A 24,887-nucleotide genomic window follows, 5' to 3' on the forward strand; every position below is an offset into this window, starting at 1 on the left:
TTTTACGGATAATAAAGCTAAGGTTCAGAGAAATAAAATAGTCTTGCTTGAGGACACATAGCTAAGTGGTGAAGCTAGAATCAAATACAGGTAAACCTGTGATCCTTCCAAGATACCATTCATTCAACAGCTGTTATGAAAATATCTGAGGCCAACAAATAACCCAATTTTAAAAATGGGCAAAGGGTTTGAACAGATATTTTTTCAGAGAAGTTATGCAAATGTCCAATAAGCACAAGAAAAGAAGCTCAACATTATTAGTCATTAGGGAAATGTAAATCAGAACCACAATGAAATACCATTTCACACTCACTAGAATGGTTATAATAAAAAAGACCAATAATAAAAAATACTGGTGAAGAGATGGAGAAATTGAAACTCTCGTACATCACTGGTGAGACTGTAAAATGGTACCACCACTTTGGAAAACAGTTTGTCATTTCTTCAAGAAATTAAACATTGAATTATGATATTATACTAACAATACCATTCTTAGGTATATACCCAAGATAATTGAAAACATATGTCCACGGGTGCCTAGGTGGCTCAGTCGGTTAAGCATCCCACTCTTGATTTTGGCTCAGGTCGTGATCTCAGGGTTGTGGGATCCAGCCTGGCATCAGGCTCCGCACTCAGTGGGGAGTCTGCTTGAGAGTCTCTCTCTCCATCTCCCTCTGCCCCTCCCCCTACTAACTCTCTCTCTAAAATAAATAAATAAAATCTTTAAAAAAAGAAAAAGAGAAAACATATGTCCGCCCAACAACTTGTACCTGCATGTTTATAGCAGCATTATTTATAATAGACAAAAGGTGAGAAAAACCCAAATATCCATCCAATAATAAATGCATAAATAAATTGTGGTATATCTATATAACAGAATATTAGTCAGCCATAAAAAATGAAGTACACTTTAAAAATAAGGGTGAATTTTATCATACTGACACATGCTACAACATGAATCAACCTTGAAAACAGGATGCTAAGTGAAAGAAGCCAGTCACAAAAGGCCACATACTGTATAATTCCATTCATATGAAATGTCCAAAACAGGCAAATCCACAAAGATAGGAGGTAGTGGTTGCCAGGGGCTGGGAGGAGGGAGGAATGGCCAGTGACTGCTAGGAAATATGAAATTTCTCTTCTGGGTGATAAAAGGGTTCTAGAATTAGATAGTGATGGTGAGTGCACCACTCTGTGAAGACACTAAAAACCACTTAATTGTACACTTTAAAAATAAGGGTGAATTTTATCATATGTAAATTGAATCTCAATAAAGCTGTTATAAAGTATGTATGTGAGGCCAGAGGGTTGGTTTAAGCTAGTGTCAGGTAACCATACTTGGGAAAAATACTAACTCACGGGGCACATGCTACCAAGATTTAGGATTTAACAATAAAATGATCTATAGAATGCTTGTAGGGAGTGTCTATCCATGACAGGTTTGGAAATGAAGCTCTTGATAACCAAAAAGATGAAAGAATGTCCCTTTTGGTTCTGGTGTGAGATACATCACTCATTACAATAATATTAATGTATCTCACAGAGATTAAGGTGCTAGGAGTATACAGTCAATAGGAGACACAGTCCATCTTTTATAATACAATAGTAAAATAAAGGTAAATGTAGTGCTAGGACCACTATTGCTACTTTCATTTGTTCGTTTGTTAAAAAGTACTTACCCAACATCTGGGATGTGTTTCAGGTACTTTGCTATTTATGTTAGAATTTATCACATTTATTATTCACAGACATCTCATAAAGTATTAGTCTCCCATTTTACAGATGAGAAAACTGAGACTCAGAGAGGTTAAGAAAACTACACAAAGGTACATAGCTAGTGAGTAATAGAGACAGAATTTGCCCCAAGATTTGTCTGACTCCAGAGCTAAGAGCCAGAGGATTGGATTAAAGAGTAGACAGCAAGCAGTGGCTGGCCCATCTATGGACAACATTGAGATGGGGAGGATGAGCACGGTGGTGGAGTGAGTAATGTCTAGCCCAGACCCTGGAGTCAAATGCCTGGGTTTGAATCTTGCCTCTGCCATCTCACGGGGATGGTATACAGATTTAATAAGTTTTGAATGCAAAAATGCTTACAAAAGTGTTTGGCACATTGTGAATATTCAATGTGCAGAGCATTTATTATTATTATTATTATTATTATTATTATTATTGCCACTTCTGCACACATGCATGGTCATGGCTCTGAGGTTAGGACTATCGCTAAAAGGGTAGAAAAGCTTCTAACAGATTTACAGTCAAAACAAGGGTTATATCTGGGGAGTGGGCTTAAGAGAGGAGGAGTGCAAAGAAAGAGGAAAGATGTTCTGACTCTCCCTTATTTGTATATTTTGAATTTTTTACAATCATGTATTACTTCTTAAAATAAAAAAAAATAGCTGATAATAATGCTTTCACCAATAAAAGAATACTTGTACAATAAAACAAAACAAACCCAAGGACATCTGTATTTATTTTGATTCTTGGGAAACCCAGAAAGTCAGTCTTCTTTTTTTTTTTTTTAAAAAGATTTTATTTATTTATTTGACAGAGAGAGACACAGCGAGAGAGGGAACACAAGCAGGGGGAGCAGGAGAGGGAGAAGTAGGCTTCCTGCCGAGCAGGGAGCCCAATGCGGGGCTCGATCCCAGGACCCTGGGATCATGACCTGAGCCGAAGGCAGACGCTTAACGACTGAGCCACCAAGGCGCCCCAGAAAGTCAGTCTTCTATATGCAACTCACAGGCCAGAGTCTTTGCAGTGAGGGGCACAGTGCCAAATTTAGAGATTCATTACCTTGCTCCTTCAGCCTGTTTTCCATTATGGGCAAATTTGCTGTAATTTGATCTTGATAGATGACCTGGCAGGTGTTTCTAGACCTCAGCTCTGCAGGGGCCCCTTTCTGATTCCATCTTGCCAGGTACTCCCCGGATGGGTGATATTTACAAGAGTCTACCAGCAGGGCCTTCCTCTAGGAGATGTGATGGGGAGACTTATTTGCGAATGTGGAGTCTGAGAATGTTAGTCATGGGTGGGATCCGGGGCTCAGGAGAGGAAGTAAGAAGAGGCGAGCAGTCACATCTTCCCAGATGTGAAAAGACAAGCTATGTTCATCATTTCACCCCAGGGAGCAAAGATTGGCTGTGCATCTTTCATCTTACCTTGCCTCAAATTTTCCATGTCAGCCCTACCAGGCTGTTTTTCCTTGGTTGAAACGTGGCTTTCTCATTTGTGAAATGGGTTTCATATTTCCTATTTGCCAAGGGTTTTTGGAAATCAAGTTAGCTTTGCCCTGAAATGTATCATATAAGCTTCTGGGAACAAAGCAGAAATGACACAGAAATAAGGAGGGGAAAGTGGGGTGACTCATCACTGGTCTGTCTCTTTACAGGAAGAATAAGTAGAGGATTTAAACTTAACAGCCCATCAGAAAAAAGCCCCAAACCAGCAAAACTTCAGTGTTTTACACTTAACTTTACATAAGGATAAGGATATGCTTGGGACAGACAATAAGGATACAGGAAAAAAGCTGCTAGAATGTTGTAAGCAAAAACACTGTCATTATCTTGCAGGTCTCTCTGCAGGAAGATTAACTAGAAAAAATTTATATCCAGGCTAAAGTTCCCAGAATAAATGCCTTCCAGTGCTTCCTGCCTTTAAACCACACCTGTATCCTACTTCTACTGGACTCTGTCTCACATATCTCTCCTTTGTCCCTCTCCCACTGCTGAGCCAGATCTTGGCAAGAGGATAGGAAGGAGACGGCCCCAAGGGACGTGTTCCCACCAGCCTTGAGCTGACTCCATCTCCATCCCTTACAAATGACTCAGATGCCCTCTGTCCTGTTCTCCCATACTTGGAAAAAGATTTGCCCACTGCAGCGTCACACAGAGGAAGGACAGAGTTCAGAACTCACATGGCTCAAAATATAAAGTGAGCCAGGAAATTAAGAAACAAAGACAACTGGCATCAGCTTCCCAGGGCTGTTCTTCTCTTCTCATCCCAGAGCAACCAGACAGTAAAGATGGGATGAGCTGTCATTCCAACTGACAAATCTGGTGGTTCACATACTGCTATGTTTTCTTCTCCTGGCTATCTGTTGGGTGGGAGATGAGGAAAAGAGGGGATTTCTGTTTCCAGAGAGTCCTTTGTCTCCTTATGGAAAGGTTCCTAATGGCAGTACTGTAAGTGTGTTATAAAGAAGTTCTTGGGCGCCTGGGTGGCTCAGTTGGTTAAGCAACTGCCTTCGGCTCAGGTCATGATCCTGGAGTCCCTGGATCGAGTCCCGCATCGGGCTCCCTGCTCGGCAGGGAGTCTGCTTCTCCCTCTGACCCTCCTCCCTCTCATGCTCTCTGTCTCTCATTCTCTCTCTCTCAAATAAATAAATAAATAAATAAATAAATAAAAAAGAAGTTCTTATTTCCTAACATAATCTGTTGGTAGTGTGGCACTGAGGAGGCCTGAAGGAACCGGGAGATGCCCTACCCCCCACTCCAAAAAAGAAAGGACATTTTTGGAAATGTAACAGAATTATTAAAATTACATAAAAAAATTAATTATATAATGAAATCAGTTTCGTTATGTTCTGTAATTGGTATTAAAAGCCACACCCTTTAAAAGAAAAATCAAGATAGAACATTTTATAAGTATATTTGAACAACTCAACAAATAATGACACTTTAATTGTACCATCTTCGCCCAGCTGCTCTCTGCTAGCCTGCTTGCACAAGCGCTGTTCATAGGAACACCTGCAAGTTCTGCATGTGAGGCATGCACGTTCCTGCTCTGCTTCAGTCAGGGACTGACCTGTTCCTTTTATATTCAAGTAAATCAAGCTCCTCCCTTCTACTCCCAATCCTTAAGCATTTTGTTTATGCTATCCCATTAAATCTTATTTTGATTATGTGATGCCTCCTTTCAGGAAGAAGGGATCGGACCCTTTCAAAGAGAAGTCAAATGATACAAGGGAGGGGCGCCTGGGTGGCTCATTCGGTTAAGTGTCTGACTGCGGCTCAGGTCATGATCTTAGGGTCCTCTGATCGAGCCCCACAGCAGGCTCCCTGCTCAGTGGAAAGTATGCTTCTCTCTCTCCCTCTGCCCCTCCCCCGACTCGTGTGCATGTGCACGCTCTCTTTCTCTCAAATAAATAAATGAATAAAATATTTTTTAAAAATGATAAAATGAAAGGAATCAGAACATTTTATAATGGGAAAAGTCTTCTGAGACCACTTTATCTAATCCTCTTGTTTTACAATTGAGGAGATTGGGGACCAACAGGGTAAGTCATTTGCCCAAGGTTACACAGAGCAACTGGCAGAGACACCAGAGGCCACTCCCCTTCCCCTACATCATCAGGATGCTTCTATCTTCAGATCATTCATGCAGCATAGCCTGAGTGAATTAGGAGAGGTCTGGAAAGAGGCATGCACCAGCTTTAGTGTGTGCCTTGGACCTTTCAATGTGCTGCCATCCAGAAAGGAGGAGCAGACGTGAGAGGGCAGAAAAAGAGTACAGTTGCACACTCTTGGCATACTGGAAGATTCTAGAAATGGTTTAGACTCAGCATGTTAGGAAAAAACTGAAATCGTCAGACCAAGGGATGAGGGATGATAAGTGATGAGGCACGTATACCCCACCGTTCTCTCTGGAAGCTGCCACTCCCCGTTCTGCTCGGGCTTGCTTCCAGGTCTCTGGTCTGGTCACTCAGCTCAAGATGTTGCAAATGTGTTTGCAGCATTTTCACCTTTGCACCTTTGCTCGAGCCCTCCCTCTATCCTCCCCACCCTCTGTGGCGCAGCTCAGGAAATCCTGGTCTTCATGAGGGCACCCCTGAAATATTCTATTGAATTTGATGCCTCTTTTCCCTGAGCTACTTGGCTCTAGTACCTGGGTTCTGCCATAGGTTATGTTACTGCACTTTTTCTGATCCTCACTAAAATCCTCCACACACTGCCCACCCCTCCCTACCATAGCTATCCCATGTAATCAATTATAAGCTTTTTGAGGATGAATGTGTGTCTTATTAATTTTTATATTATCCATAGCACATGGCACAGACCCAGACCACTGTGGGTACCGAAATTGAATAGAATATTGGCTGTGAATTGTAACAGTAGACCTGATTCTGTTAGTGAAATGTTGTTTGGATGTTAGAGGCTCATTTTCTGACAAACACAGTTTAATCTAGAAAAATCCATCTTCCACTATCATAAATAGCCCCTGGCAGCACAAAGGAATTTTAACACCTTTCAAAGGTGAACATTTCTCACTTCCTTGCTAGTTAACTCTGCTTGTGTATATACTGTGAACACAGTCACAACCACTTGACTCAAGCCCACGGTTTATCCAGCTGGTCTTGTCTCTGGCCTATTGTTAGTGGGGTCCATGGTCTAATGGGAGTCACATCTGAGACAAGTTTGAACAAAAGATTTGAGATGCAGGACAAATGCACAGGGTGATGATGCTACATTTTTGCACTCCGTAATTTAGTAGGTACATGCTAAACTACACACTTGGCCGAGTGGCATGCTGGGCACTCCCTGGCATTGCTGAGTGGAAAGCCCTTGGTGCCAACAAGCTGCTCAGATGCACCCAGTAGGCTGGCTATTTGCCCCAGAAGTGGCTCTAAGAGTCCGTGGCTCTCTCTAATGGGGAATAGTATAGGATAATGGTTAAGAACCAGCTGTATCTCTCTCTGTCAAATAAATAAATAAAATATTTTAAAAAAAAGAATTAAGAGTGTTTTGACAGAACTAGGTTAAGTCCTGGTTCCACCCACTACTAAAGGAGTGATGTAAAATAAGATACTTGATCTCTTTAAGGCTCATTTAAAAAAATATGTGAGGTGGAGTAATAGCCCACTTCACTGTTTTGAGGACTATATGGAATTGTGCATTTCTCCGTGGTGTCGGACACGTAGTCAGTGCTCAGTACCTGCCAGCTCTTGGGAGTTGACTATTCCCATGTGCTTAGTAATAGATGCCCAGCCTCTCTGGCAGCAGTCCTCCATTAATTCTGGCTTTTAAGCAGGAAGTGCTGTTCTCAGAAGACTAAGCTGAACCCACTCTACCCTCGGTGCAGCCCTGAGATTTCCAGAAGAAGGATTTCAAAGGTAGAGAGAATAATGGTACAACTCTGTCAAAAACCTTTCCTCTTGGGGCACCTGGGTGGCTCAGTCAGTTAAGTGTCTGCCTTCGGCTCAGGTCATGATCTTGGGGTCTTGGGATGGAGTCCCTGTCGGACTTCCTGCTCAGTGGGGAGTTTGCTTCTTCCTCTCCCTCTCCCTCTCCCTCTGTGTTCTCCCTCTCTCTCCCTCAAGTAAATAAACAAAATCTTAAAAAAAAAAACAACACAAAACACTGTTTCTCAAGTGTCTAAGGCTGGGAGGGGGCGGCAGATCTACTGTCTCTATATCAGGGGCTCCATGGGTTAGAATGACAGCATAACCTCTATGGCCCTGAAACATACTGTGAGCAGAACCTGGGCTGGGACCTGGCTAAAGGGTTAGCCATTAAAGTCTGTGGAGCAGAGCAAGCTTCAGGAGCCCACGCCAGGGCTACATTTCTGATCTTGGCCACAGTACCATCTCTCCCAATGAACCCATGTAATGCACATTTATTAATTCATTCACTCAACAAAATCTTATTAAGTGCCTGCTTCTGTGCCAACCACTGACCTCATGGAGTTTTCATTCAAGCTGGAGAGACAGGTGTCAATCAGTTTGCCACAGGAATAGCACTATAGCACTGGTTCTCAAACCTTAGTGTGTGGACGCCTGGGTGGCTCAGTCTGTTAAGCGTCTGCCTTCAGCTCAGGTCATGATCACGGGGTCCCGGGATCGAGTCCCATGTCAGCCTCCCTGCTCAGTGGTGAGTCTGTTTCTCCCTTTCCCTCTGCCCCTTCCCCTGCTTGTGCTCTCTCTCTCTCTCTCTGTGTCAAATAAATAAATGAATAAATAAATAAAATCTTAAAAAAAAAACCCTTAGTGTGCATCAGAATCCTCTGAAAGATTTGTTAAAACAGTTTCTGATTCAGGAGGTCTGGAGTGGGGCCCAACATTTGCATTCTTAATGAATTTCCAGGTGATGCTGGTCTAGGAGCCACACTTGGAGAACCACTAATGTATAATAACAAACTGTGATAGGTTCTGTGGGGCAAAAATATAGAGGGTCTGGAGAGTATATCAGAGGGTCCTAACTCAGATCAGAAGAGTCTTAGAAGTCCTCTCTGAAGAAATGGCATTTAAACTGAAATCTGAACAGGCGGGAAAGAGTGGGGGGCGGCGGGGAATAACGAAGGAGCCGTGAGTAGGAAGGGAGCGTGGTGAGTTGGAGAAGGGAGGCCAGTGTGGCGGGACCATGGTGGGTGGGGGGACAGTCGTTCAGACAAAGTCACAGGGACAAGAGTCAGATAGATCATCAGGATCTTGCAGATGAGCAGAAGGGTTGTGGTTTATGTGTTAAGCACGGTGGGAAGCCTTTGTTGAGCAGAAAAGTGACATGTTCCGATTTATAGTTTTAAGATTTAACTTATTGCCACTGTATGAAAGATGGATTGGATAAAAGGAAAAAATGGTAGTAGGAGACTGGTGAGGAGACTGTTATAGAAGTCCAGGCCAAAAAAAAAAAAATGGTGACTTGGACATCGATGGCACCTGTAGGGATTGAGGGAAGTAGGTAAATCTGGGATATTGTTTGGAGGTAATATGGCTAAAATTTGGTGATGGGTTGGATGTGGGAGAGAGGAAAAGAAAACAGTTAAGGATGACTATGGGTAAGTAGGATGAAATTATAGCAGCGGGATGGATCTGATGATCTTCCCGAGAAAGTGATGAAAATTTTGTGTACACATCCACTGACAGTCTTTATTTGATCTTACCTCTCATCTTTCTTCCCCTTTTCCTCTCATCTCTTCGCCATCAAGCCAGGCTTGATGCCATCTGCCATTTCTTTGGGCTAATTAAGCTATTTGCTGTGGCAGTAGACTATCTGAAGATGAGGGCAAGACTCTAGTTAAAGTTTGATCAAAACCTGTGGGCATTGGTTCCCAATCTGACAAACACAATGGGAAAAAGGATTGTCCACATACACAGATGCTGTATCCATTTCAAGCTCTTCTGTAAAACTCTTAAAACATTCATCAGAGAAAGCTTAATATTGTCATCCTTATTTCACTGGGGCAACACTGAACCATGGAGCAAAATACCTTGCTGTCTGCCAGAGAGGGAAGGAAGCCAATTCCAGAGTGGAGGTTTGGAGCTTCCTGGCTCCCAGCTATCTCAGCAGAGCCTCTTGCTCAAGCAAGTAGAAGTAGGTCATGAGCTGCAATTAGGGACAGGAACAGGATGCTTCCAGCTGGAGGTTTGAACACCAGTGAGTCAAAGTGGAGGTTCCCATGGCAATGGTAATACCATCTCTTTTTTTGAGACCAGCAACCTAGCAATATGGGGGTGACTCAACTGCTACTTTGAAAACCTGTTGTATTTCTCCACTTTCATGTCTCAGATTGGAAATATCTGTGATGACTTGGTTCACAGGCATTTGATAGAATTTCAGATGGTTTTCCACATGGTGATGCAGTCTTAGGATAGAAGCCTAGAAGCACCGTCTCATAATATGCCTTCCCCCTTGTCCACTGCACCATCCCCAGGGAATGATAGACTTTAGGGCTCCAATCGTATGAGATTTTTAACTAGCTTAAAAGTCTTTCTTGGGACATTACAACATTTTCCAACTTTTCTGATTTTGAGAAATATCAAGAAGGGAAGGATGAATGGAAAAGATCCTGCTGTTTCCTAAAGATCTCTGAGAACATTTGCTCTGGCTCTTCTGTCTCTTTAGGAGGTTGTGTTCAGAAAAAGATGGCCAGGGCCTCTTCTTCAAGCCCCCTCATCTGGTCAGATTGCATGCCCAGGCCATACAGGCACCCTCAGGCTGTTCTCAGGATGAGTCAAACAAGTCTTGAATCACAGAATATCAGAGCTGGAAAGGGCTTCAGTCAGAAAGGGGTGAGCATGGAACTAGCTGAGACTTTAAGACTTCATTCAGGTGAGGTCTCTCATAGTGCAGGACCGTGGTGTGGTCACTGTGTTCCTGAGACCAGCCATTTGTTTTATAGGTCCGGGTTTCATAGACTGACTCATAATAACCAGGTTTGCCATAAATTGACATATAAATTCAAATGTCTCTATATAAATTTTATAATGGAGGATATCCCATTTCAGAGACCGGATTTCTCAGGTCTCTTATCCAGTGTCAGAGTATTTGGGAGATAGAACTGATAATCAGGAGCTTACTTAGTGATTAAAGCTTTAGAGCAAAGTGAAGTGGATGACCTTGAATGATCTTTCATTTGGGACAGAAACCCCTGCTGAAGTATCCCTGTCCAAAGACACACACTTTTGGGTTATAGCAGAATGTTCACATGCCCCTGAGCTTGCCATTCTCTTCCTAGGACAGCCTTGGGAAAGTAAATACTGATCAGTTTTGCTCTTTTTGGCATAACCCTGTCAATAACATATTACATCTCACTGGGTTTCAACTATCTCAATGCTAAAACCATTTGCAATTATGTCCACTCAAATCACACCCTGGTCACCTTGTCTCCTGATTTATTGATGTTCTTTTTGGATAGCTTGACTGTTAATAGTGTCCCTTTCCAAGGGTACCTGATTTCTATATTTTTACAGGGAGCCCACTAGAGCCTCCTCCAGGACTGTAGAAGGACCAACAGTTCTTCAAATCCAACACTTTAAAACACAAACTCCCCGGGGGTGCCTGGGTGACTCAGTTAAGCAACCGACTCTTGATTTCGGCTCAGGTCATGATCTCAGGGTTGTAAGATAGAGCCCCACATTGGGCTCTTGGCTCAGGGGAGTCTGCTTGAGATTCTCTCTCTCTCTCCTTCTGCTCCTCCCCCCCCCCGCCACTCTCTCTCTCAAATAATAAGTAAATAAATCTTTAAAACACAAATTCCCAATGCCATATCCCTGGCCCACCTTGACTTGGATACTGCCAACATTGCAGAACTTACCACCCTCTGAGGGCTTAGTTTTTTCAACAAAGACCCTAGGCTGAAAAGGGTGAACCAATGAGAAGATATTGCCAATGCTCTGTGTGTCTAGCACCTGGATGAGGTTTATGGATGAGGTTTTTTTCTCAAGGTGCTGCAGAGGATGTAAGAGAAGAGTAAATGACATCAGGAATGGGTAGCTGGCCTGTTTCAAAAGTTCCACAGAGAAGGAGGGTCCAGACCTTCACAGACTTGGCAGTTTGTGTCCTCAGCATCCTTGGAGCTCATTCTATCACTTAGAATGACTCCTATCTATCCAGGACTCTAGATGTTTGCTATTTTGATGGAGAAAGCTGAACCCTGGGGCTCATGAAGGGAATAGCCTGCTACTAGGGCCCCATGAGGCTTGTCCAAGTATCTGAAAAATCCCACCATAGTTTCGGACCCTTATTTAGTTATAGCATTGTCTCCAGAAGGTTCCTTTTATAATGCAAATCATTTTACATGAAGTCAGTAACAGATAATGACATAAGTGGCTGAGCAAAGAACAAGACCCTCCCCTCCCCCCAAAATGGGCCCCAGGTGCAGGAGCACTGATTTAGAGTATGGGGCACTCTTCTACAGGGGAAAATGGAATGTTAGCAGATTGGTTGGCTGCTAACAGTGATGGGACATGGCTCCCAAGGACCCCTATTCCCACCCCCAACCCTCAAAACAAGATTCCACAGTGAGATTCATTGCTATTTTTTGCTGACCCAATTCTGGAACTGGGGAATTTTCCCTCCAAATTTATCTTGAACTCAGTAAACTAGCTTATTGTTCAAATCCCAGCTGTACCACTTAATAGCTTTGTGATCTTATATATGGTACTTAATTTATCTGAGCCTTAGTTCACTCAGCTGTAAAAAAGAGAAAATAATACCCACCCAGAAGGACTGCTTATGGAAGATTAAATGAAATTACATGTAATGTGTGGCATGTGGTAGACATGCAGTAAATGGAAATAATTATTTCTCCTATTTCTTGTCGCAGCTCCCTTTAATGCATCCATAAAGAATTCCTTCTACTCCATTTCCAAGAGTCTTGTCCAAATGTACAATCGTTCACTCCAGGAGCTGAATTGCAATCAAGCCCAATAACAAAAGTGAATTTGAACAAATTAGCATTGGCCTTGGGAAGTCAGACATGTATATTCCTTACTAAAGATAACTTATGAACTTTGAGCTATAAAATTGTGGTAATAAAAGGAGGATCCCATTATTTCCTTCTGTCTTCCTTCTCCCCTTTATTCCCTCTTCCCTTTATCATCAAGACCTTCAAACTGCAGGATATCTTTGAATGGATTTATCTCAATTTTCCCTCCAAAACTGACCAAGGCTGACAAGGACAGTTCCCTGATCTCAGTTGGTGAGCAGAAAAGGGGACTCCTTTGTCCTCCTGGACACTCTAGGTCATGGCTCTTGCTTGGTGGGTGAAGGAGGGGAAAAGAAGGACGACCCTGACAATCATGTTATTCAATGTATTTATTGATAGCATTTACCATCCTCTATAGTTATGCCCCTTGGAATGGGAGCTCCATGTGGGACTGTGTGTATCTCATATACTTTTATGTGTTCGGTGTTTGCACAGTGCCTGGTGCAGAGCAGGGATTTGATAAATGTACAGCAAACGAAGGCATGCATGTGTATGATTGTGGCCTGGTGGGGCAGGGTCACAAAGCAAATCTGGAAAATTGCTGAGCTTAGGAGCCTCCAACTACATTCTGCCAATTCCAGCAAGGGGACCTCCTATTTTTTTCCCTAAAGATTTATTTATTTATTTATTTATTTGAGAGAAAGAGAGAGAGAGCGTGCGCGGCAGGGGGTGTGGGGGTTGCTGAGGGAAGAGGGAGAGAAAGAGTCCCAAGCAGACTCCATGCTGAATGCAGAGCCTGACTTGGGGCTCAATCCCACGACCCTGAGATCACAGACCTGAGCTGAAATCGAGAATCAGATGCTTAACCGACTGAGCCACCCAGGTGCCCCGGGGGCCTCCTATTTTGGACTGAGACAGCATCTTCTCGCAAGTTCAGCGTTGGGATAGTTTCTGTGTTTTCTTTCCTGGAAGTGTAAGCCTCTCGGTTCTCCCCACCCCACCTCACCCCACCCCAGGCTCCAAGTCTGCAGGGCCAAGATACATTTTCCAGCAGGAAATCGGTATTGGCTGCATTTACGTTTGCAACTTTGGAAATCTCATGTCCTCTTCACACCACCCAGATAGGAAGTTTCTCCCCCGGCTTTTACATTCTGGGCCCAGGCCACCCACTGCTGCAGTGGATTTTAGGTATATTATTTTCTGCTCCTCTGAGTGCCAACAGCATACTCAGCACTAGACACAAACATGCAACAACACAGTTCTCGCCTGCCCCAGAGGCTTGCTGGGTAAGTTAAACAGACAATAAAATGCAGACTTCAAAAATGTCAGAGGAGAAGGCATGTAAAATTCTCAGCGGGGGCTGGAAAGAGAATGCTTTTAAAATCTTTTCATTTCTTTCTCTTCCCTTGTCTTCGGCTTCAGAGCCATCCTGTCCCTTCTTCTCAGTCTATGACCGTTTAAGGATGACTGGTCCTTTTGTGAGCAGGCAGAGAGTTTGAGCTGTTGGCCCTGAGTGTGGACAGTGGCTCTCAGGCTCCTCCGGGGCTGCCTGAAAGAGCAGAGGCACCTAAACTGGGCAGCGAGCATTTCCAAGCCTGCTTTCAAGTCTACCATGCAGAATGGTGTTCTAAGTTGATGATTCTGGATTACAAACTGGCAGAGCTCTGTCCTTTGGGGGAAGCATACTCCACATGCCAGGTTTCACTTGAGCTATTTCTGAATACCAGAAACCAGAGCCCAGGACAGTGCAGATCAGGAAGCAGCTGGGCCGGGGCCATGGGTCAGGGTCCACCTGGTAGGGGTTTCATGGGTGACATTCTCACTGCTTGCCTTGCTCTTTGCAACAGATGTCCCCAGGGCAGCATGAGTCCTCCCCGGCGTTCACACTGGTGTTCTTTTCTCCTGGCAAGGACCTAACCTGCGTCATCAGCTCTCCTAAGCAGACAGGAGGTGAAACTGTAATGACTTCCAAGGATTCACTTCCTGGTCTTCTGTGGAGGCTGTCTTTTCGAGGAAAAGTTGTGCTTGTTGGCGGACGAAAGGATCAGGACTCAGATAGGAAATTTAATAGGTCTGGCATCAAGATCTCATCAAAACCCACGGCCTCCGAAAGCATAATAGCTTCCTTGTGCCTGGAATGTGTGGCAGGAACAAGCGAAGGAGAACAGTTTTGGGTTTTGTTTTGTTAAAGCAAAAGGACCCTGCTGAGATGCCCGTTATCATGCATGTACCATGAAAGACCCTTTGTTCCAGCAAATCTCCAAACATGGTCCGGGCTGCAAGGCTGGTCTGGTGCATTAGGCAAAACACAGACATTTTCTCTCTCATTCTCCTTTCATCTCCCTCTTTTATTTTGTTTCCGGGACATTCACATCAGTACACAGGTCTTAACAGCAAAGAACATAAGTGGTCTTCGTAACTAATATTTTTTTGCCCTTGGTGCTGCTCCTTGTCCACAGGGGAGCTCCCTGGATGGACATTTATAGTGAGAGGGGTAGAAATGATTTAACAGCACTCACTCACTCAGCTTTGCCAGAATAAATTACTTCCATTCTCCCTGCTGCCTATGCATGCACTTACATACTCGTGCATGCGTGCACACACACACACACACACACAGATTAAGACCAAACCAACCATGTTCCTTATTATTTCAATGGACTGAAAAACCTGTAAAAGATGTCTTTGCTGGGTTGCCACCGTTTTTACTAACCATCAGGCTGGATGGAAAAGGAGAGAATGTATCACCCATGTTGGGAAAGTAAGGAGGGCATTTTATATTCAGGTCCTATCTTTTAAAGAGAGACAGGTGAGTGCCTCTTTTCAAAACGGGGCAGCAGGTGGGGAGGAGAGCTATAGCAGGAATTCTCTTGGGAACGATTTTCAATGTACATGTTCTCATTCATTCCTCCCACCCTGAGTTGCTGTTGAACCTATAGCCACGTTTCTGAGAGTGTGTGCCATCTCTCTGAGTGCTGGCATAAAAATAAAAATGTTGAGGTCAACTGATCTAAAGGAACAGGATGGTTTGGGGCCCACCTAACAGGTGGAGAATAGCAGCACTGAAGAACAAATAGTTTACATTCAAAGATCTGCGGTGGAATGGGAACCCCTGCTAGATGCTGCACAGTTGTATTGATCTTCAAAGAACAGTGCTGTTGCAGTCATTCATATGGTCAAAAATATTTTTGAAAATTCCGATGTCCTAGCACCATGCTAAGTGCCTCAAAGACACAAAGCTGTAATTAATAACAGCATTTTCAGAATGTATTTTCCTATGGATTAGGAAATTTTCCATATAATAATTTATTTAATTTAATCCTCTCAACAGTTCCATGAGATAGGTATTATTTCATTTTATAGGTTATGAACCAGGAGTTTGTGCTCTACAGCAAGGACAGAACACTCACAGAAGAAAGTGATAAAATGCCAGAGGAGAAGCTACAAAGGATGTGCTATAGTAGTTTGTAAGAAGGAAAGGTCAGTTCCAACCAGGAAGATCAAGGAAAGCTTCATGGAGGAGGTAGCATCTGAGTGGACTAAAGGAATTCCATCTTCTGCTGTGCTGGAGTTCTTCAGTGACAGGGGGGCCAGATGAAAGTGCCGTTGGTTTAGTTTTACTAATGGCAGGTAGTGGTCATATTGTATGGAAAATCTATTTCATTTCCATTAGGATTGGTATGGAGGTCAAGAGAGAATCACCTCTTACTTCTGAGATCTATTTTTTTATTTAAGCAAGTGAGGGGAGGGGCAGAGGGAGAGAATCTCAAGCAGGCTCCCCACTGAGCGTGGAGCCCACGCAGGGAAACGGGTTTGATCTCAGGACCCATGAGATCATGACCTGAGCCAAAATCACGAGTCAGATGCTTAACTGACTGAGCCACCCAGGTATACCTCTGAGATCTATTTTGATGTCAGGGTCACAGAAGTTGGCTCTCATGAGACCATGAATTGCTCACAATTTGGGCTGCTGAGTAAGGTGAGTTAATGAGGATTAGGTTCTCAGCTGACATTCATTTTCTACCTACCGTAACGCAGTGGTCCTTAATCCAGGGCAGTTTGTTCACCCAGGGAAACTTGGACTTTTTCCCTTGTGGGTAGAGGCCAGAGATGCTACTAAAAATCTGTTAAAAAAGCAAAATTCAACTGACTAATTTAAAGATCCAATTGGCTTTATTAAACAATTCATGAATCGGGCAACATCCCATCTAATGGACAGTTGTATAAAATGGAAGGGTATTATAGGCAGAAACGGGGGCAGGACAAGGAGGTTATTAGCAAAAGAAAAGAAAGGATTGTAACATGCAAGGTCAAGGGGAGGAGCAGGGGGTCTTATCATGCAGATGACCTCACTAGTGCTGATGAGGAAATTCTAGACTGATTGGTTTAAGATTCCACTCCTGAGAGAGGCTGGAAGTGCGGTTGAGTTAGGGATTAAGTCTTAGTGAAGTTTAGCAAAGATGACTCCCTTTTGGGCCTGTGGTTTCTTTTTAACATATCTTACAATGCACAGGCCAGCCCCCACAATGAAGAATTATCTGGTCCAACGTATCAACAGTGCTGTGGCCGAGAAAGCTTACGTTAATGCACTTATTATTCATAAAGCACCTACTAAGTGCCACCTCTAAGCACAGAGCTGAGGATATGAAGATGAAAGGCAAATTTATGCTCTCAAATTTCTGACAGTGTTGTGAGGAGACAGACATGTTCAATGATACAGAAATAAGATGCATGTTATCATGGGAGTACATATGAAGACCAGCACGAATAATGGAAAAGAAACCCAGCATGGTGGTTGAAAAGCATTTTCTTTGTTTTTTTGTTTTGTTTTGTTTTGTTTTTCTCTAAGATTTTATTTATTTATTTGTCAGAGAGAGAGAGAGGGAGAGCGCACAAGCAGGGGGAGTGGCAGGCAGAGGGAGAAGCAGGCTCCCCGCTGAGCAAGGAGCCCGATGCGGGACTCGATTCCAGAACCCTGGGATCATGACCTGAGCCAAAGGCAGATGCTTAACGTATTGAGCCACCCAGGCATCCTGAAAAGCAGTCTCTTTGGAGTTGGTCAGCGTTGGATTTGAGTCCTAGTGATGGAAAGATGTTAGGGTTGGCCAATGGCCAAGAAAGAATCCTTGAGGTGCCCTCGGTGCAAAAAGGTGGTTTTAGTAAAGCACAGGAATAGGACCCATGGGCAGAAAGAGCTGCAAGGGCATCATGAGGAGTGGCCCATTATATACTTTCAAGTTGGGAGGGGGTTAGGGATGCATAAGTCGCTAAGGAATTTTGGAAGCAAGGTTTCCAGGACCTTGAGGGGGCTAGCTACTGTTAGGAGAAGGTCATTTATTACTGGCTAATAAAACCTGAGTCGTGAGACCCTTCAGATATATATCGGTGGGCCATATGCTTGGGGGATGATTCCCAACATGTATCTTGGGGGGTTTAGAGATAAAGGAAGTTTCCAAAGGAATTTATATATGTTAAAGTAGACTTACAGGATCCTGGGGGTCAGGCTTAGATTGCCTTTTGCCCTTAGCAAAGTATCGCCATGGAGGCAGCTGAGTCCCTAGAGGAATGTCCCTCTGCCTGTTTCAAGGACTTGTCAGTGGGCTCTAGGTAGTAAGGACATTTAAGTTTTCTTTTGCCTTTGTTTCCACATCACTAGTTCTATTCTTACTGCATCACCTGGGGCAAATTACCGAACCCCCATAAATCTCGATTTCCTCACCTATGATACAGATAATTATGCTGACCTTATTGTTTGTGTGAGGATGAAATGAACTTCGCACAGTGCTGACACATAATGATTGATCAAGAAATGGCAACTAACGCTAATGATGAAGACAGTGCTGTTGCTGATAATGATGATGTTTGCCCGCCTGAAGATTTGGGAAAGCTTTGCAGAGTAGCATTTCATCTGAGGCTTGAAGAATGAGTAGAAGTTTTCTAGGTAAGCAACAAGAGGCATTTTGGACACAGAGAAAACATCATGGGCAAAGATTCTGGGAGAGATTATATCATGACTTGTTTGAAGAACTACAAATAGCTCAGTACTGCTCAAGTTAACAGAAAGTAGGGGTGTTGGCTGGGACTGGGGTTAGAAGCTAGCAGGATAAGAGGCTGGACAAGTAGGTGAGGCCCCATCATGAAGTACCTTTTTTTCAATGCCAAAGAGCTCAGCTTTTGCACTATAAATTGGGAGGAGCCACTGGAATATTTAAAATGGGAGAGTGACAAGGTCAGACTTAGGAGTTAGGAAAAATAAATCACTCTTTCTGAAGTCCGTAGGGTAGATTAGAAGGGACCAATAGACATATAAGGAGACTTTTGCAAAAACCCAGGAGGGAGATACAATAGAACTAATGCTTTATCTCAAAGCATAGTTCCATTCACTCTGGTAACTTTTATTGAGCATTTACTAAGTTCTTGGTGATTGGAATACCACGATGAAAAAGACAAAATCCCGATAACACAGAGACTGCCTTCTAGTGGAATAGACCTAGAATAAACAAGAAAACAAGTGAAGGGCGCCTGGGGCGGGGCGTAGTCGGTTGAGCATCTGACTCTTGATTTCAGCTCAGGTCATGATCTCAGGGTCATGGGATTGAGCCCCGCTTTGGGCTGTGCGCTCAGTAGGGAGTCTGCTTAAAGATTCTCTCCCTCTGCCCCTCCCCTACTTGTGAACTCTCTCTCTCTCTCTCTCAAATAAATAAATAAATCTTAAAAAGAAAGAAAGAAAGAAAGAAATATCTTAAAGATGTGCCCTTCAGAGATTTACACACCAATAAAGATGTGCACTATGTGTCAGGGTGGTTTCAATCTTCCTCCAGCCTTTTTCATAAAGGATTATCTGAAGCTGTCTTCAGGGGCTGCAAGTGCAAGCCTAAGAAGGATGGAGCCACAAAGGTGAGATTTTCTGGCAGTGTGGATGGTTTCTCAACCAGAGACACTGCTTTGCAGGTTTGGACACAGCAGGGGTGGTGGGCAGGGGCCCTAGGCGACGGAAGGGGCAGCAGAGAGGAGAGGAAGGAAGAGAAAACAATCCTGGAGATGCAACTGGTCTGTAAGAAGCTCCCCCCACCAAAATTCAGAGATGGGATTCTACCCCATGTAATGTCTTTGGGGCAAACCATCCAAAAGGAATGGAGCTTGGTTTCCATCAATTAATTTGGTAATTGTGTGTCCAGACAAAAAGCACTTTAACAAAATTGAGGGAATGTAAGTATATTGATATATTTTCCAGTGGGCTTCTGAGATGACTTTTTTCCTCTGAGTACTCTTAATGGAAATCAATCTTAAATGCATGAGTCTGGAAAGTAATCTGAATTGAAGGGAACAGTTTGTCATATTTAACAACAATCAACGTTTATCGGATGCCTACCACGTATGGTCATTTGTCCCAAAGCACTTCACTTATCCCATTTGAAAATATTATGTTTGCCATTTCAGAACCGGGGCAACTGAGTGGTAGGTACATAATAGAGACCCTGAGTTCCTGGAATCTTGAAGTGAACCACAGTGAAATGCCTTCTTCTGACTCACAGCATTCAGTCCTACCAACTTGGGCAGTCTGGTGTACCAGAGGGGAAAGGGCTGAGGGTTTGGAGTTAACAGAGCTGGGATCGAGTTCTAGCTCAGCTGTCCATTAACTGCATGACCTTGGGGAAGTCACTTAGCCTGACAGAACCTATTTTCCCAGCAGTAAAATGAGGACAGGTATTGCCTTTGCCCACAGTTCGTCATCAGCATCTAATGAAATAACACATGTGGGGCCTTTGTGAACGACAGCCTACTCCAGGTGAAGGATATTATCCCAATAACCATGACCTGCCCTCAGTAAAAATCCAGGTGGTTAGGTAGGGCTTCTGGGTGACGATCATTTGGCTGCTCTGCCATTAGGCCACTTGCTGGATGCTGTAATTAAACCAACCACATGGCAGATCATCCTTGGGTTGTGCTTCTCCAGCCCAGGTTGGCAGGCCGGGAAGGACAAACACCTCCCAGCATCCAGGCAGGTATCGTCACACCTAAGTCAAGGAGATATTTGGAAAAAGTTCCCAGTCTGGCTGTCCATGAGAAGCAGCTAAGCAGAGGACAGTGTCAGGATCCAAATGACCCATCGGTACCAGCCAGCTGTGTGTGTTTGAGGATGTGCCTTCTGGGGGAGCCAGAGTGAGAGGCTGGGTTTGCTCTTCAGCACTTTGGCCCCCTGCAGGGAGGCAGCATCTGGGAAGGGAGAAGCCAGGGAGTCTGATCTTCTGGCCCGAGGTCCCTTGCAAGGCTGGTTGGCAGTGGACCTTAAGGAAGGTCATGGGACCAGGCTCTGTGCTCATTGTAACCATTCTAATCAGCCCAACTGGCTCTTTTGATGGTCAAGGGGACCATTCCTCTTTCACGTGTTTGGGTTTTCAGGATGCTGATCCTTAATAACAGTAATGGCCCCACCTCCCTATGTGTTCCAGGCATTAATGAATGTTTCCAACCCTCCTTTCTTCCCCCCATCCCAGCACACATGTCCCTGTCAGAGCCTCACTGGGCCACCCAGAAGGCAGAGATAAAGGTGCTGTCTCAAAAGCAATGTCACTTTCCTGGTCCACAGCGTACCTCTCTGGTTGCCAGGACAGTTACCAAAAATGCATTGTGTGACAACTGAGATAATCCACGCCAAATGCTTAGAACACTGCACACAGGCAGTGTTTAGTTAATATTAGTCATCATTATTACCTTTCTCACAATACGTTATGAAGAAGTATTGTTAGTAACTCAACTTTAAGCAGGAGGAAACTGGAGCTCAGAGAAGATGGATCTCTTCCCAGGCAGCTTCATTCAGCTTGTGAATGATGTCCTCAGGACTCGAACTCAGGATTCCTCTGACTTGTGCTTCCTCCCACCCTGACTCTGTCCCAAAATGCTGAAAGGGACTAAAGCAGTGTTGTCCAAGCACTTACTCTGGGCATCAATCCCTGAGGACTTAAAACTGTGATCTCAGGGACTGGAGCTGCTGTGTCTACCCTAATGGGACGTGTGTCCCCAGGGGAGCCCTTGTGGAGGGACTGGGGTGGGGGAGAGGGGCTCCTGGCAGGACCCTGTGCACTCAGCCAACAGTGAAATAGAGGCGCTTGGCTCTGATCCCCTGAGACATTTCCATCTCTCTTCCCAGCCCTGCCCGCCCTGCCTGCCCTGCCCCACTTCACCCCAATTGTTAGCCTGAGACTGATAGGCCGTCTCCAAAAAAGGTTGCCTGGCCAAATTCCCCCATGAGGGGCAGTTGTAGTTGCTTCTTACCATAACCCAAGGCCACATTGTTCATAGAACTGTCATGGTCAGCTGCCCTCCTCCACAGCCCCCTGAAGCCACGTGCTGCTTCCTAAGTCATCAGTGAGTAAGAGAGTGCCCCATGAGGGCAGCTGAGTAGAGGCAGTTTTTCAGATGGATGGAGTGCACTCAGGAGACCCGGGTTCTACATTTAGCTTTTCCATTTACCAACCTGGCAATAGTAATAACAAACACTAAGACAGCATTGACAAAATGGCCTTTCAAACCCTGTTTCATTTAATTCTTGTAAGACCGCGTGAATGATCAGGACAGATTCTCTGATTTCCATTTTACAGAAGAGAACCTGAGGTGTGGTTAAGAGCCTGATGGAGATTGGGCCTCTCATAGGTGAAAATCAGGACACAAACCTAAGATCTTAGTAGCAGTCCCAATGGTATGTCCACATTGTCACTTCTCTCCTTTCTCCCCATACCCCATACAGACACACACACAATGAACTTCCGAGTTTCACGTGTGAAGTTCAAGTTTGCAATAAACGAGCTCTGAGGTCCCTTCTAGCTCAAACAGAATCGAATGTCTTTCAGCTTTCTGATGCGCCCTTGTTCCGTTTATGATACTTGTACCAAGGTTGTGATCTTTCAGACCTGTTCCCACTTGTCTAGCTGTATCCTGTAACACTGCCATTCTTATAGCTCAGGGAATATACTTTCTTCAGGGAGGGGACCTATTTGCAACCAATAATAAGAGAATTACTAGTTTATTCCTTAGACTACAGTAGCAAATAAAGAAACCCCCCTGGAAGGGTGTGCGCACTCGAGCAGCCCGGTACTTGGGCATTAAACCTCTGAGGGCAGCTCAGCCTCTCTCCATAAAGAAGCCTGGCCTGCAACATCTTCTAGCATCATCTATGAGGCATTTAGACCTCTGGAAAATGGCAGTAATAGTGCAAATGGATCGAGAGTATTGATGGCTGAAGGTATCTAAGTGATTAAGAATTTAAAAATGGAGCAGGAAATGATTGTTGCCAACAGAGAGAAGCTTCAGCTGAATCCTTGGTCCATTACTCTTGAAGGAATAATTAAAATAGCCCACAAACTGATAGTGATTCTCCATTATAGATGCTACTCAAATATATGGTCTTTTTTGCTGCAGAGAGGAGGTGGTTAAGATTATTGTTAGTAAGGAAACCTAAATTCAGGACTTAGTTTTTAACAAATTACTTAACCTTTTTATGTCTCAGGGTTTTATTTATAAAAATCTATGTTATAATAATAACACTAAATAACATGTCAAATAGGGATGTGAGGATTTTAAAGTAAAAAAAAATTATTAGTATTTTTTTCCTTATTTCTTTCCCACCATTATCTCATTTTCTCTGTCATTGTGGAAATGCTTTCTTCCCCATTCTTTTCAGTTTTGAAAACAGGTAAAATCTATACAGAGCGGCAAGCTCCAATCTTAAATGTACAATTCAGTGAATTTCGATAAATAAATACGCCCGCGTAACCAACTCCCCAGTGAAGATATAGACCATTTCCTCCAACCGAGAAAGTGTCCTCATGCCCCCATCCATGCAGCCCTTACCCCTCCCAGACAGCTAATTTTTCTGATTTTTGTCATCGTCGATTAGTTTTGCATTCTTGAACTTCACATAAATGGAATTACACTGTATACGTTGCTTTGCCTTTGGCTTTCTTTGCTCAACATAATGTTACTGAGATTTATCTGTGCTCTTGAGAGTAACAAAGTTTATCCTTTTTAAACTGCAGAGTAGTATTCCATTGTAAGAGTCTACCACAATTTGTTTATCCCATCTGTTGACGAACGTGTGGGCTGTTTCTGGTTTGGGGCTATTGTGAACACAGCTGCTATAAGCCGTCTTGTAGAAGTATTTTTGTGGACATACGCTTTCATTTCTCTTTGGTAAGTTTTTAGGAGTAAAATTGCTGAGTCATATGGTAACTGTTTAACTTTGTAGAGAACTACCTCATAGTTTCTCAAAATGGCTGCTATTTTACAAGCCCACCAGTTCCAGTTCTTCCACACCCCCACCAACATTTGGCTTCGTCAGTCTTTTTAACTGTAGGTCTTCAAACTGGTATAAAGTGGTGGAAAATATAACCAATGAGATAAACTGGGTGAAAGAATACATGGGACCCCTTTCTACTGTCTTTGCAACTTCCTGTGAATCTAGCAGTATTTTCAAAACAAAAAGGTTTAAAAATACGTTGTTTTTTCAAAAAACAGGTGTGAAGTGGTATTTCCTTATAGTTTTATTTTGCATTTCTTGGATTCCTAATGATGTTGAATACTTCTTCATGTGGCTTTCGGTCCCTCATCTGTCTTCTTTTGTGAAGTGTACATTCAAGTTTTCATACATTTTCCTTTAACTTGGTTGTTTGTCTTCTTGTTATTGAGTGGTAGGAGTTGTTTACATATTCTAGATATAAGTCCTCAGTTACATATGTTGCAAATATTTTCTGCAGTTGGTTGCTTGCCTATTTATTTTCTTTAAAGTATGTTTTGGGGGTCTGGGTGGCTCAGTGGGTTGAGCCTCTGACTTCCCTCTGGTCATGATCCCAGAGTCCTGGGATCTAGCCCCACATTGGGCTCCTACTCAGCAGGGAGTCTTCTTCTCCCTCTGCCCCTCTCCCCACCCCCACCCTCCTCTGGTGCTCTCTCTCTCTCAGAGAAATAAAATCTTAAAAAAAAATAAAGTATCTTTTGATAAGCACAACTTTTAAATTTTGTTGGAGGTTAATTTATCACTTTTTCTTTTATAGTTAATACTTTTTCTTTTTCTTTTTTTTTAAGATTTTATTTATTTATTTGACAGAGAGAGACACAGCGAGAGAGGGAACACAAGCAGGGGGAGTGGGAGAGGGAGAAGCAGGCTTCCTGCAGAGCGGGGAGCCCAATGCGGGGCTGAATCCCAGGACCCTGGGATCATGACCTGAGTTGAAGGCAGACGCTTAGCGACTGAGCCACCCAGGTGCCCCAGTTAATACTTTTTCTGTCCTTAGAAAGCTTTGCCTATATTCCAAGGTCACAAATTCCTTATCTTCTATTTCTTCTAGAGGCTTTATGGTTTTAGCTTTTATATTTAGATAAATGTGCTATGCTTCTTTCAAACTAATATTTGTGAATGTTGTGGATAGGAGTTGAAGTTCTGGCAGGGTTTTCCCATACATTTATCTAGTTGTTTCAGCACCAGTTGTTGAAAAGACTTCTTTCCCCATTGATCTGCTTTTATTGCAAATCAATTGACCATATGTGTTTGGGTCTCAGGAAAACCTTTTAGTCAGATTGGATCTCCTGGATTGATCTTCTACCTTATTTTTCTCTCTTATTGTTCTTTGTCTTCATGGTTTACTTTATGTGATTTCTTCAACCTAATCTTCCAACTTTTCTTAGAATTTTAATTTTTGGTTGTAGTGTTTTCAGTTGGCAAGAGTCTCTTTGTGTTCTCATATTTG

At 43.4% G+C, this 24,887-nt stretch overlaps 1 protein-coding gene across 3 annotated transcripts in view; it reads left to right on the forward strand.

The window, feature by feature from the left end:
• The window catches only part of NMNAT2 (nicotinamide nucleotide adenylyltransferase 2), a 184,238-nt gene that overhangs the window by 85,219 nt on the left and 74,132 nt on the right, over window positions 1-24,887 (forward strand). The gene's annotated exons all lie outside the window — the stretch shown is intronic.

The sequence above is a fragment of the Halichoerus grypus genome, chromosome 7 (assembly GCF_964656455.1).
Source record: "Halichoerus grypus chromosome 7, mHalGry1.hap1.1, whole genome shotgun sequence".
NCBI lineage: Eukaryota > Metazoa > Chordata > Mammalia > Carnivora > Phocidae > Halichoerus > Halichoerus grypus.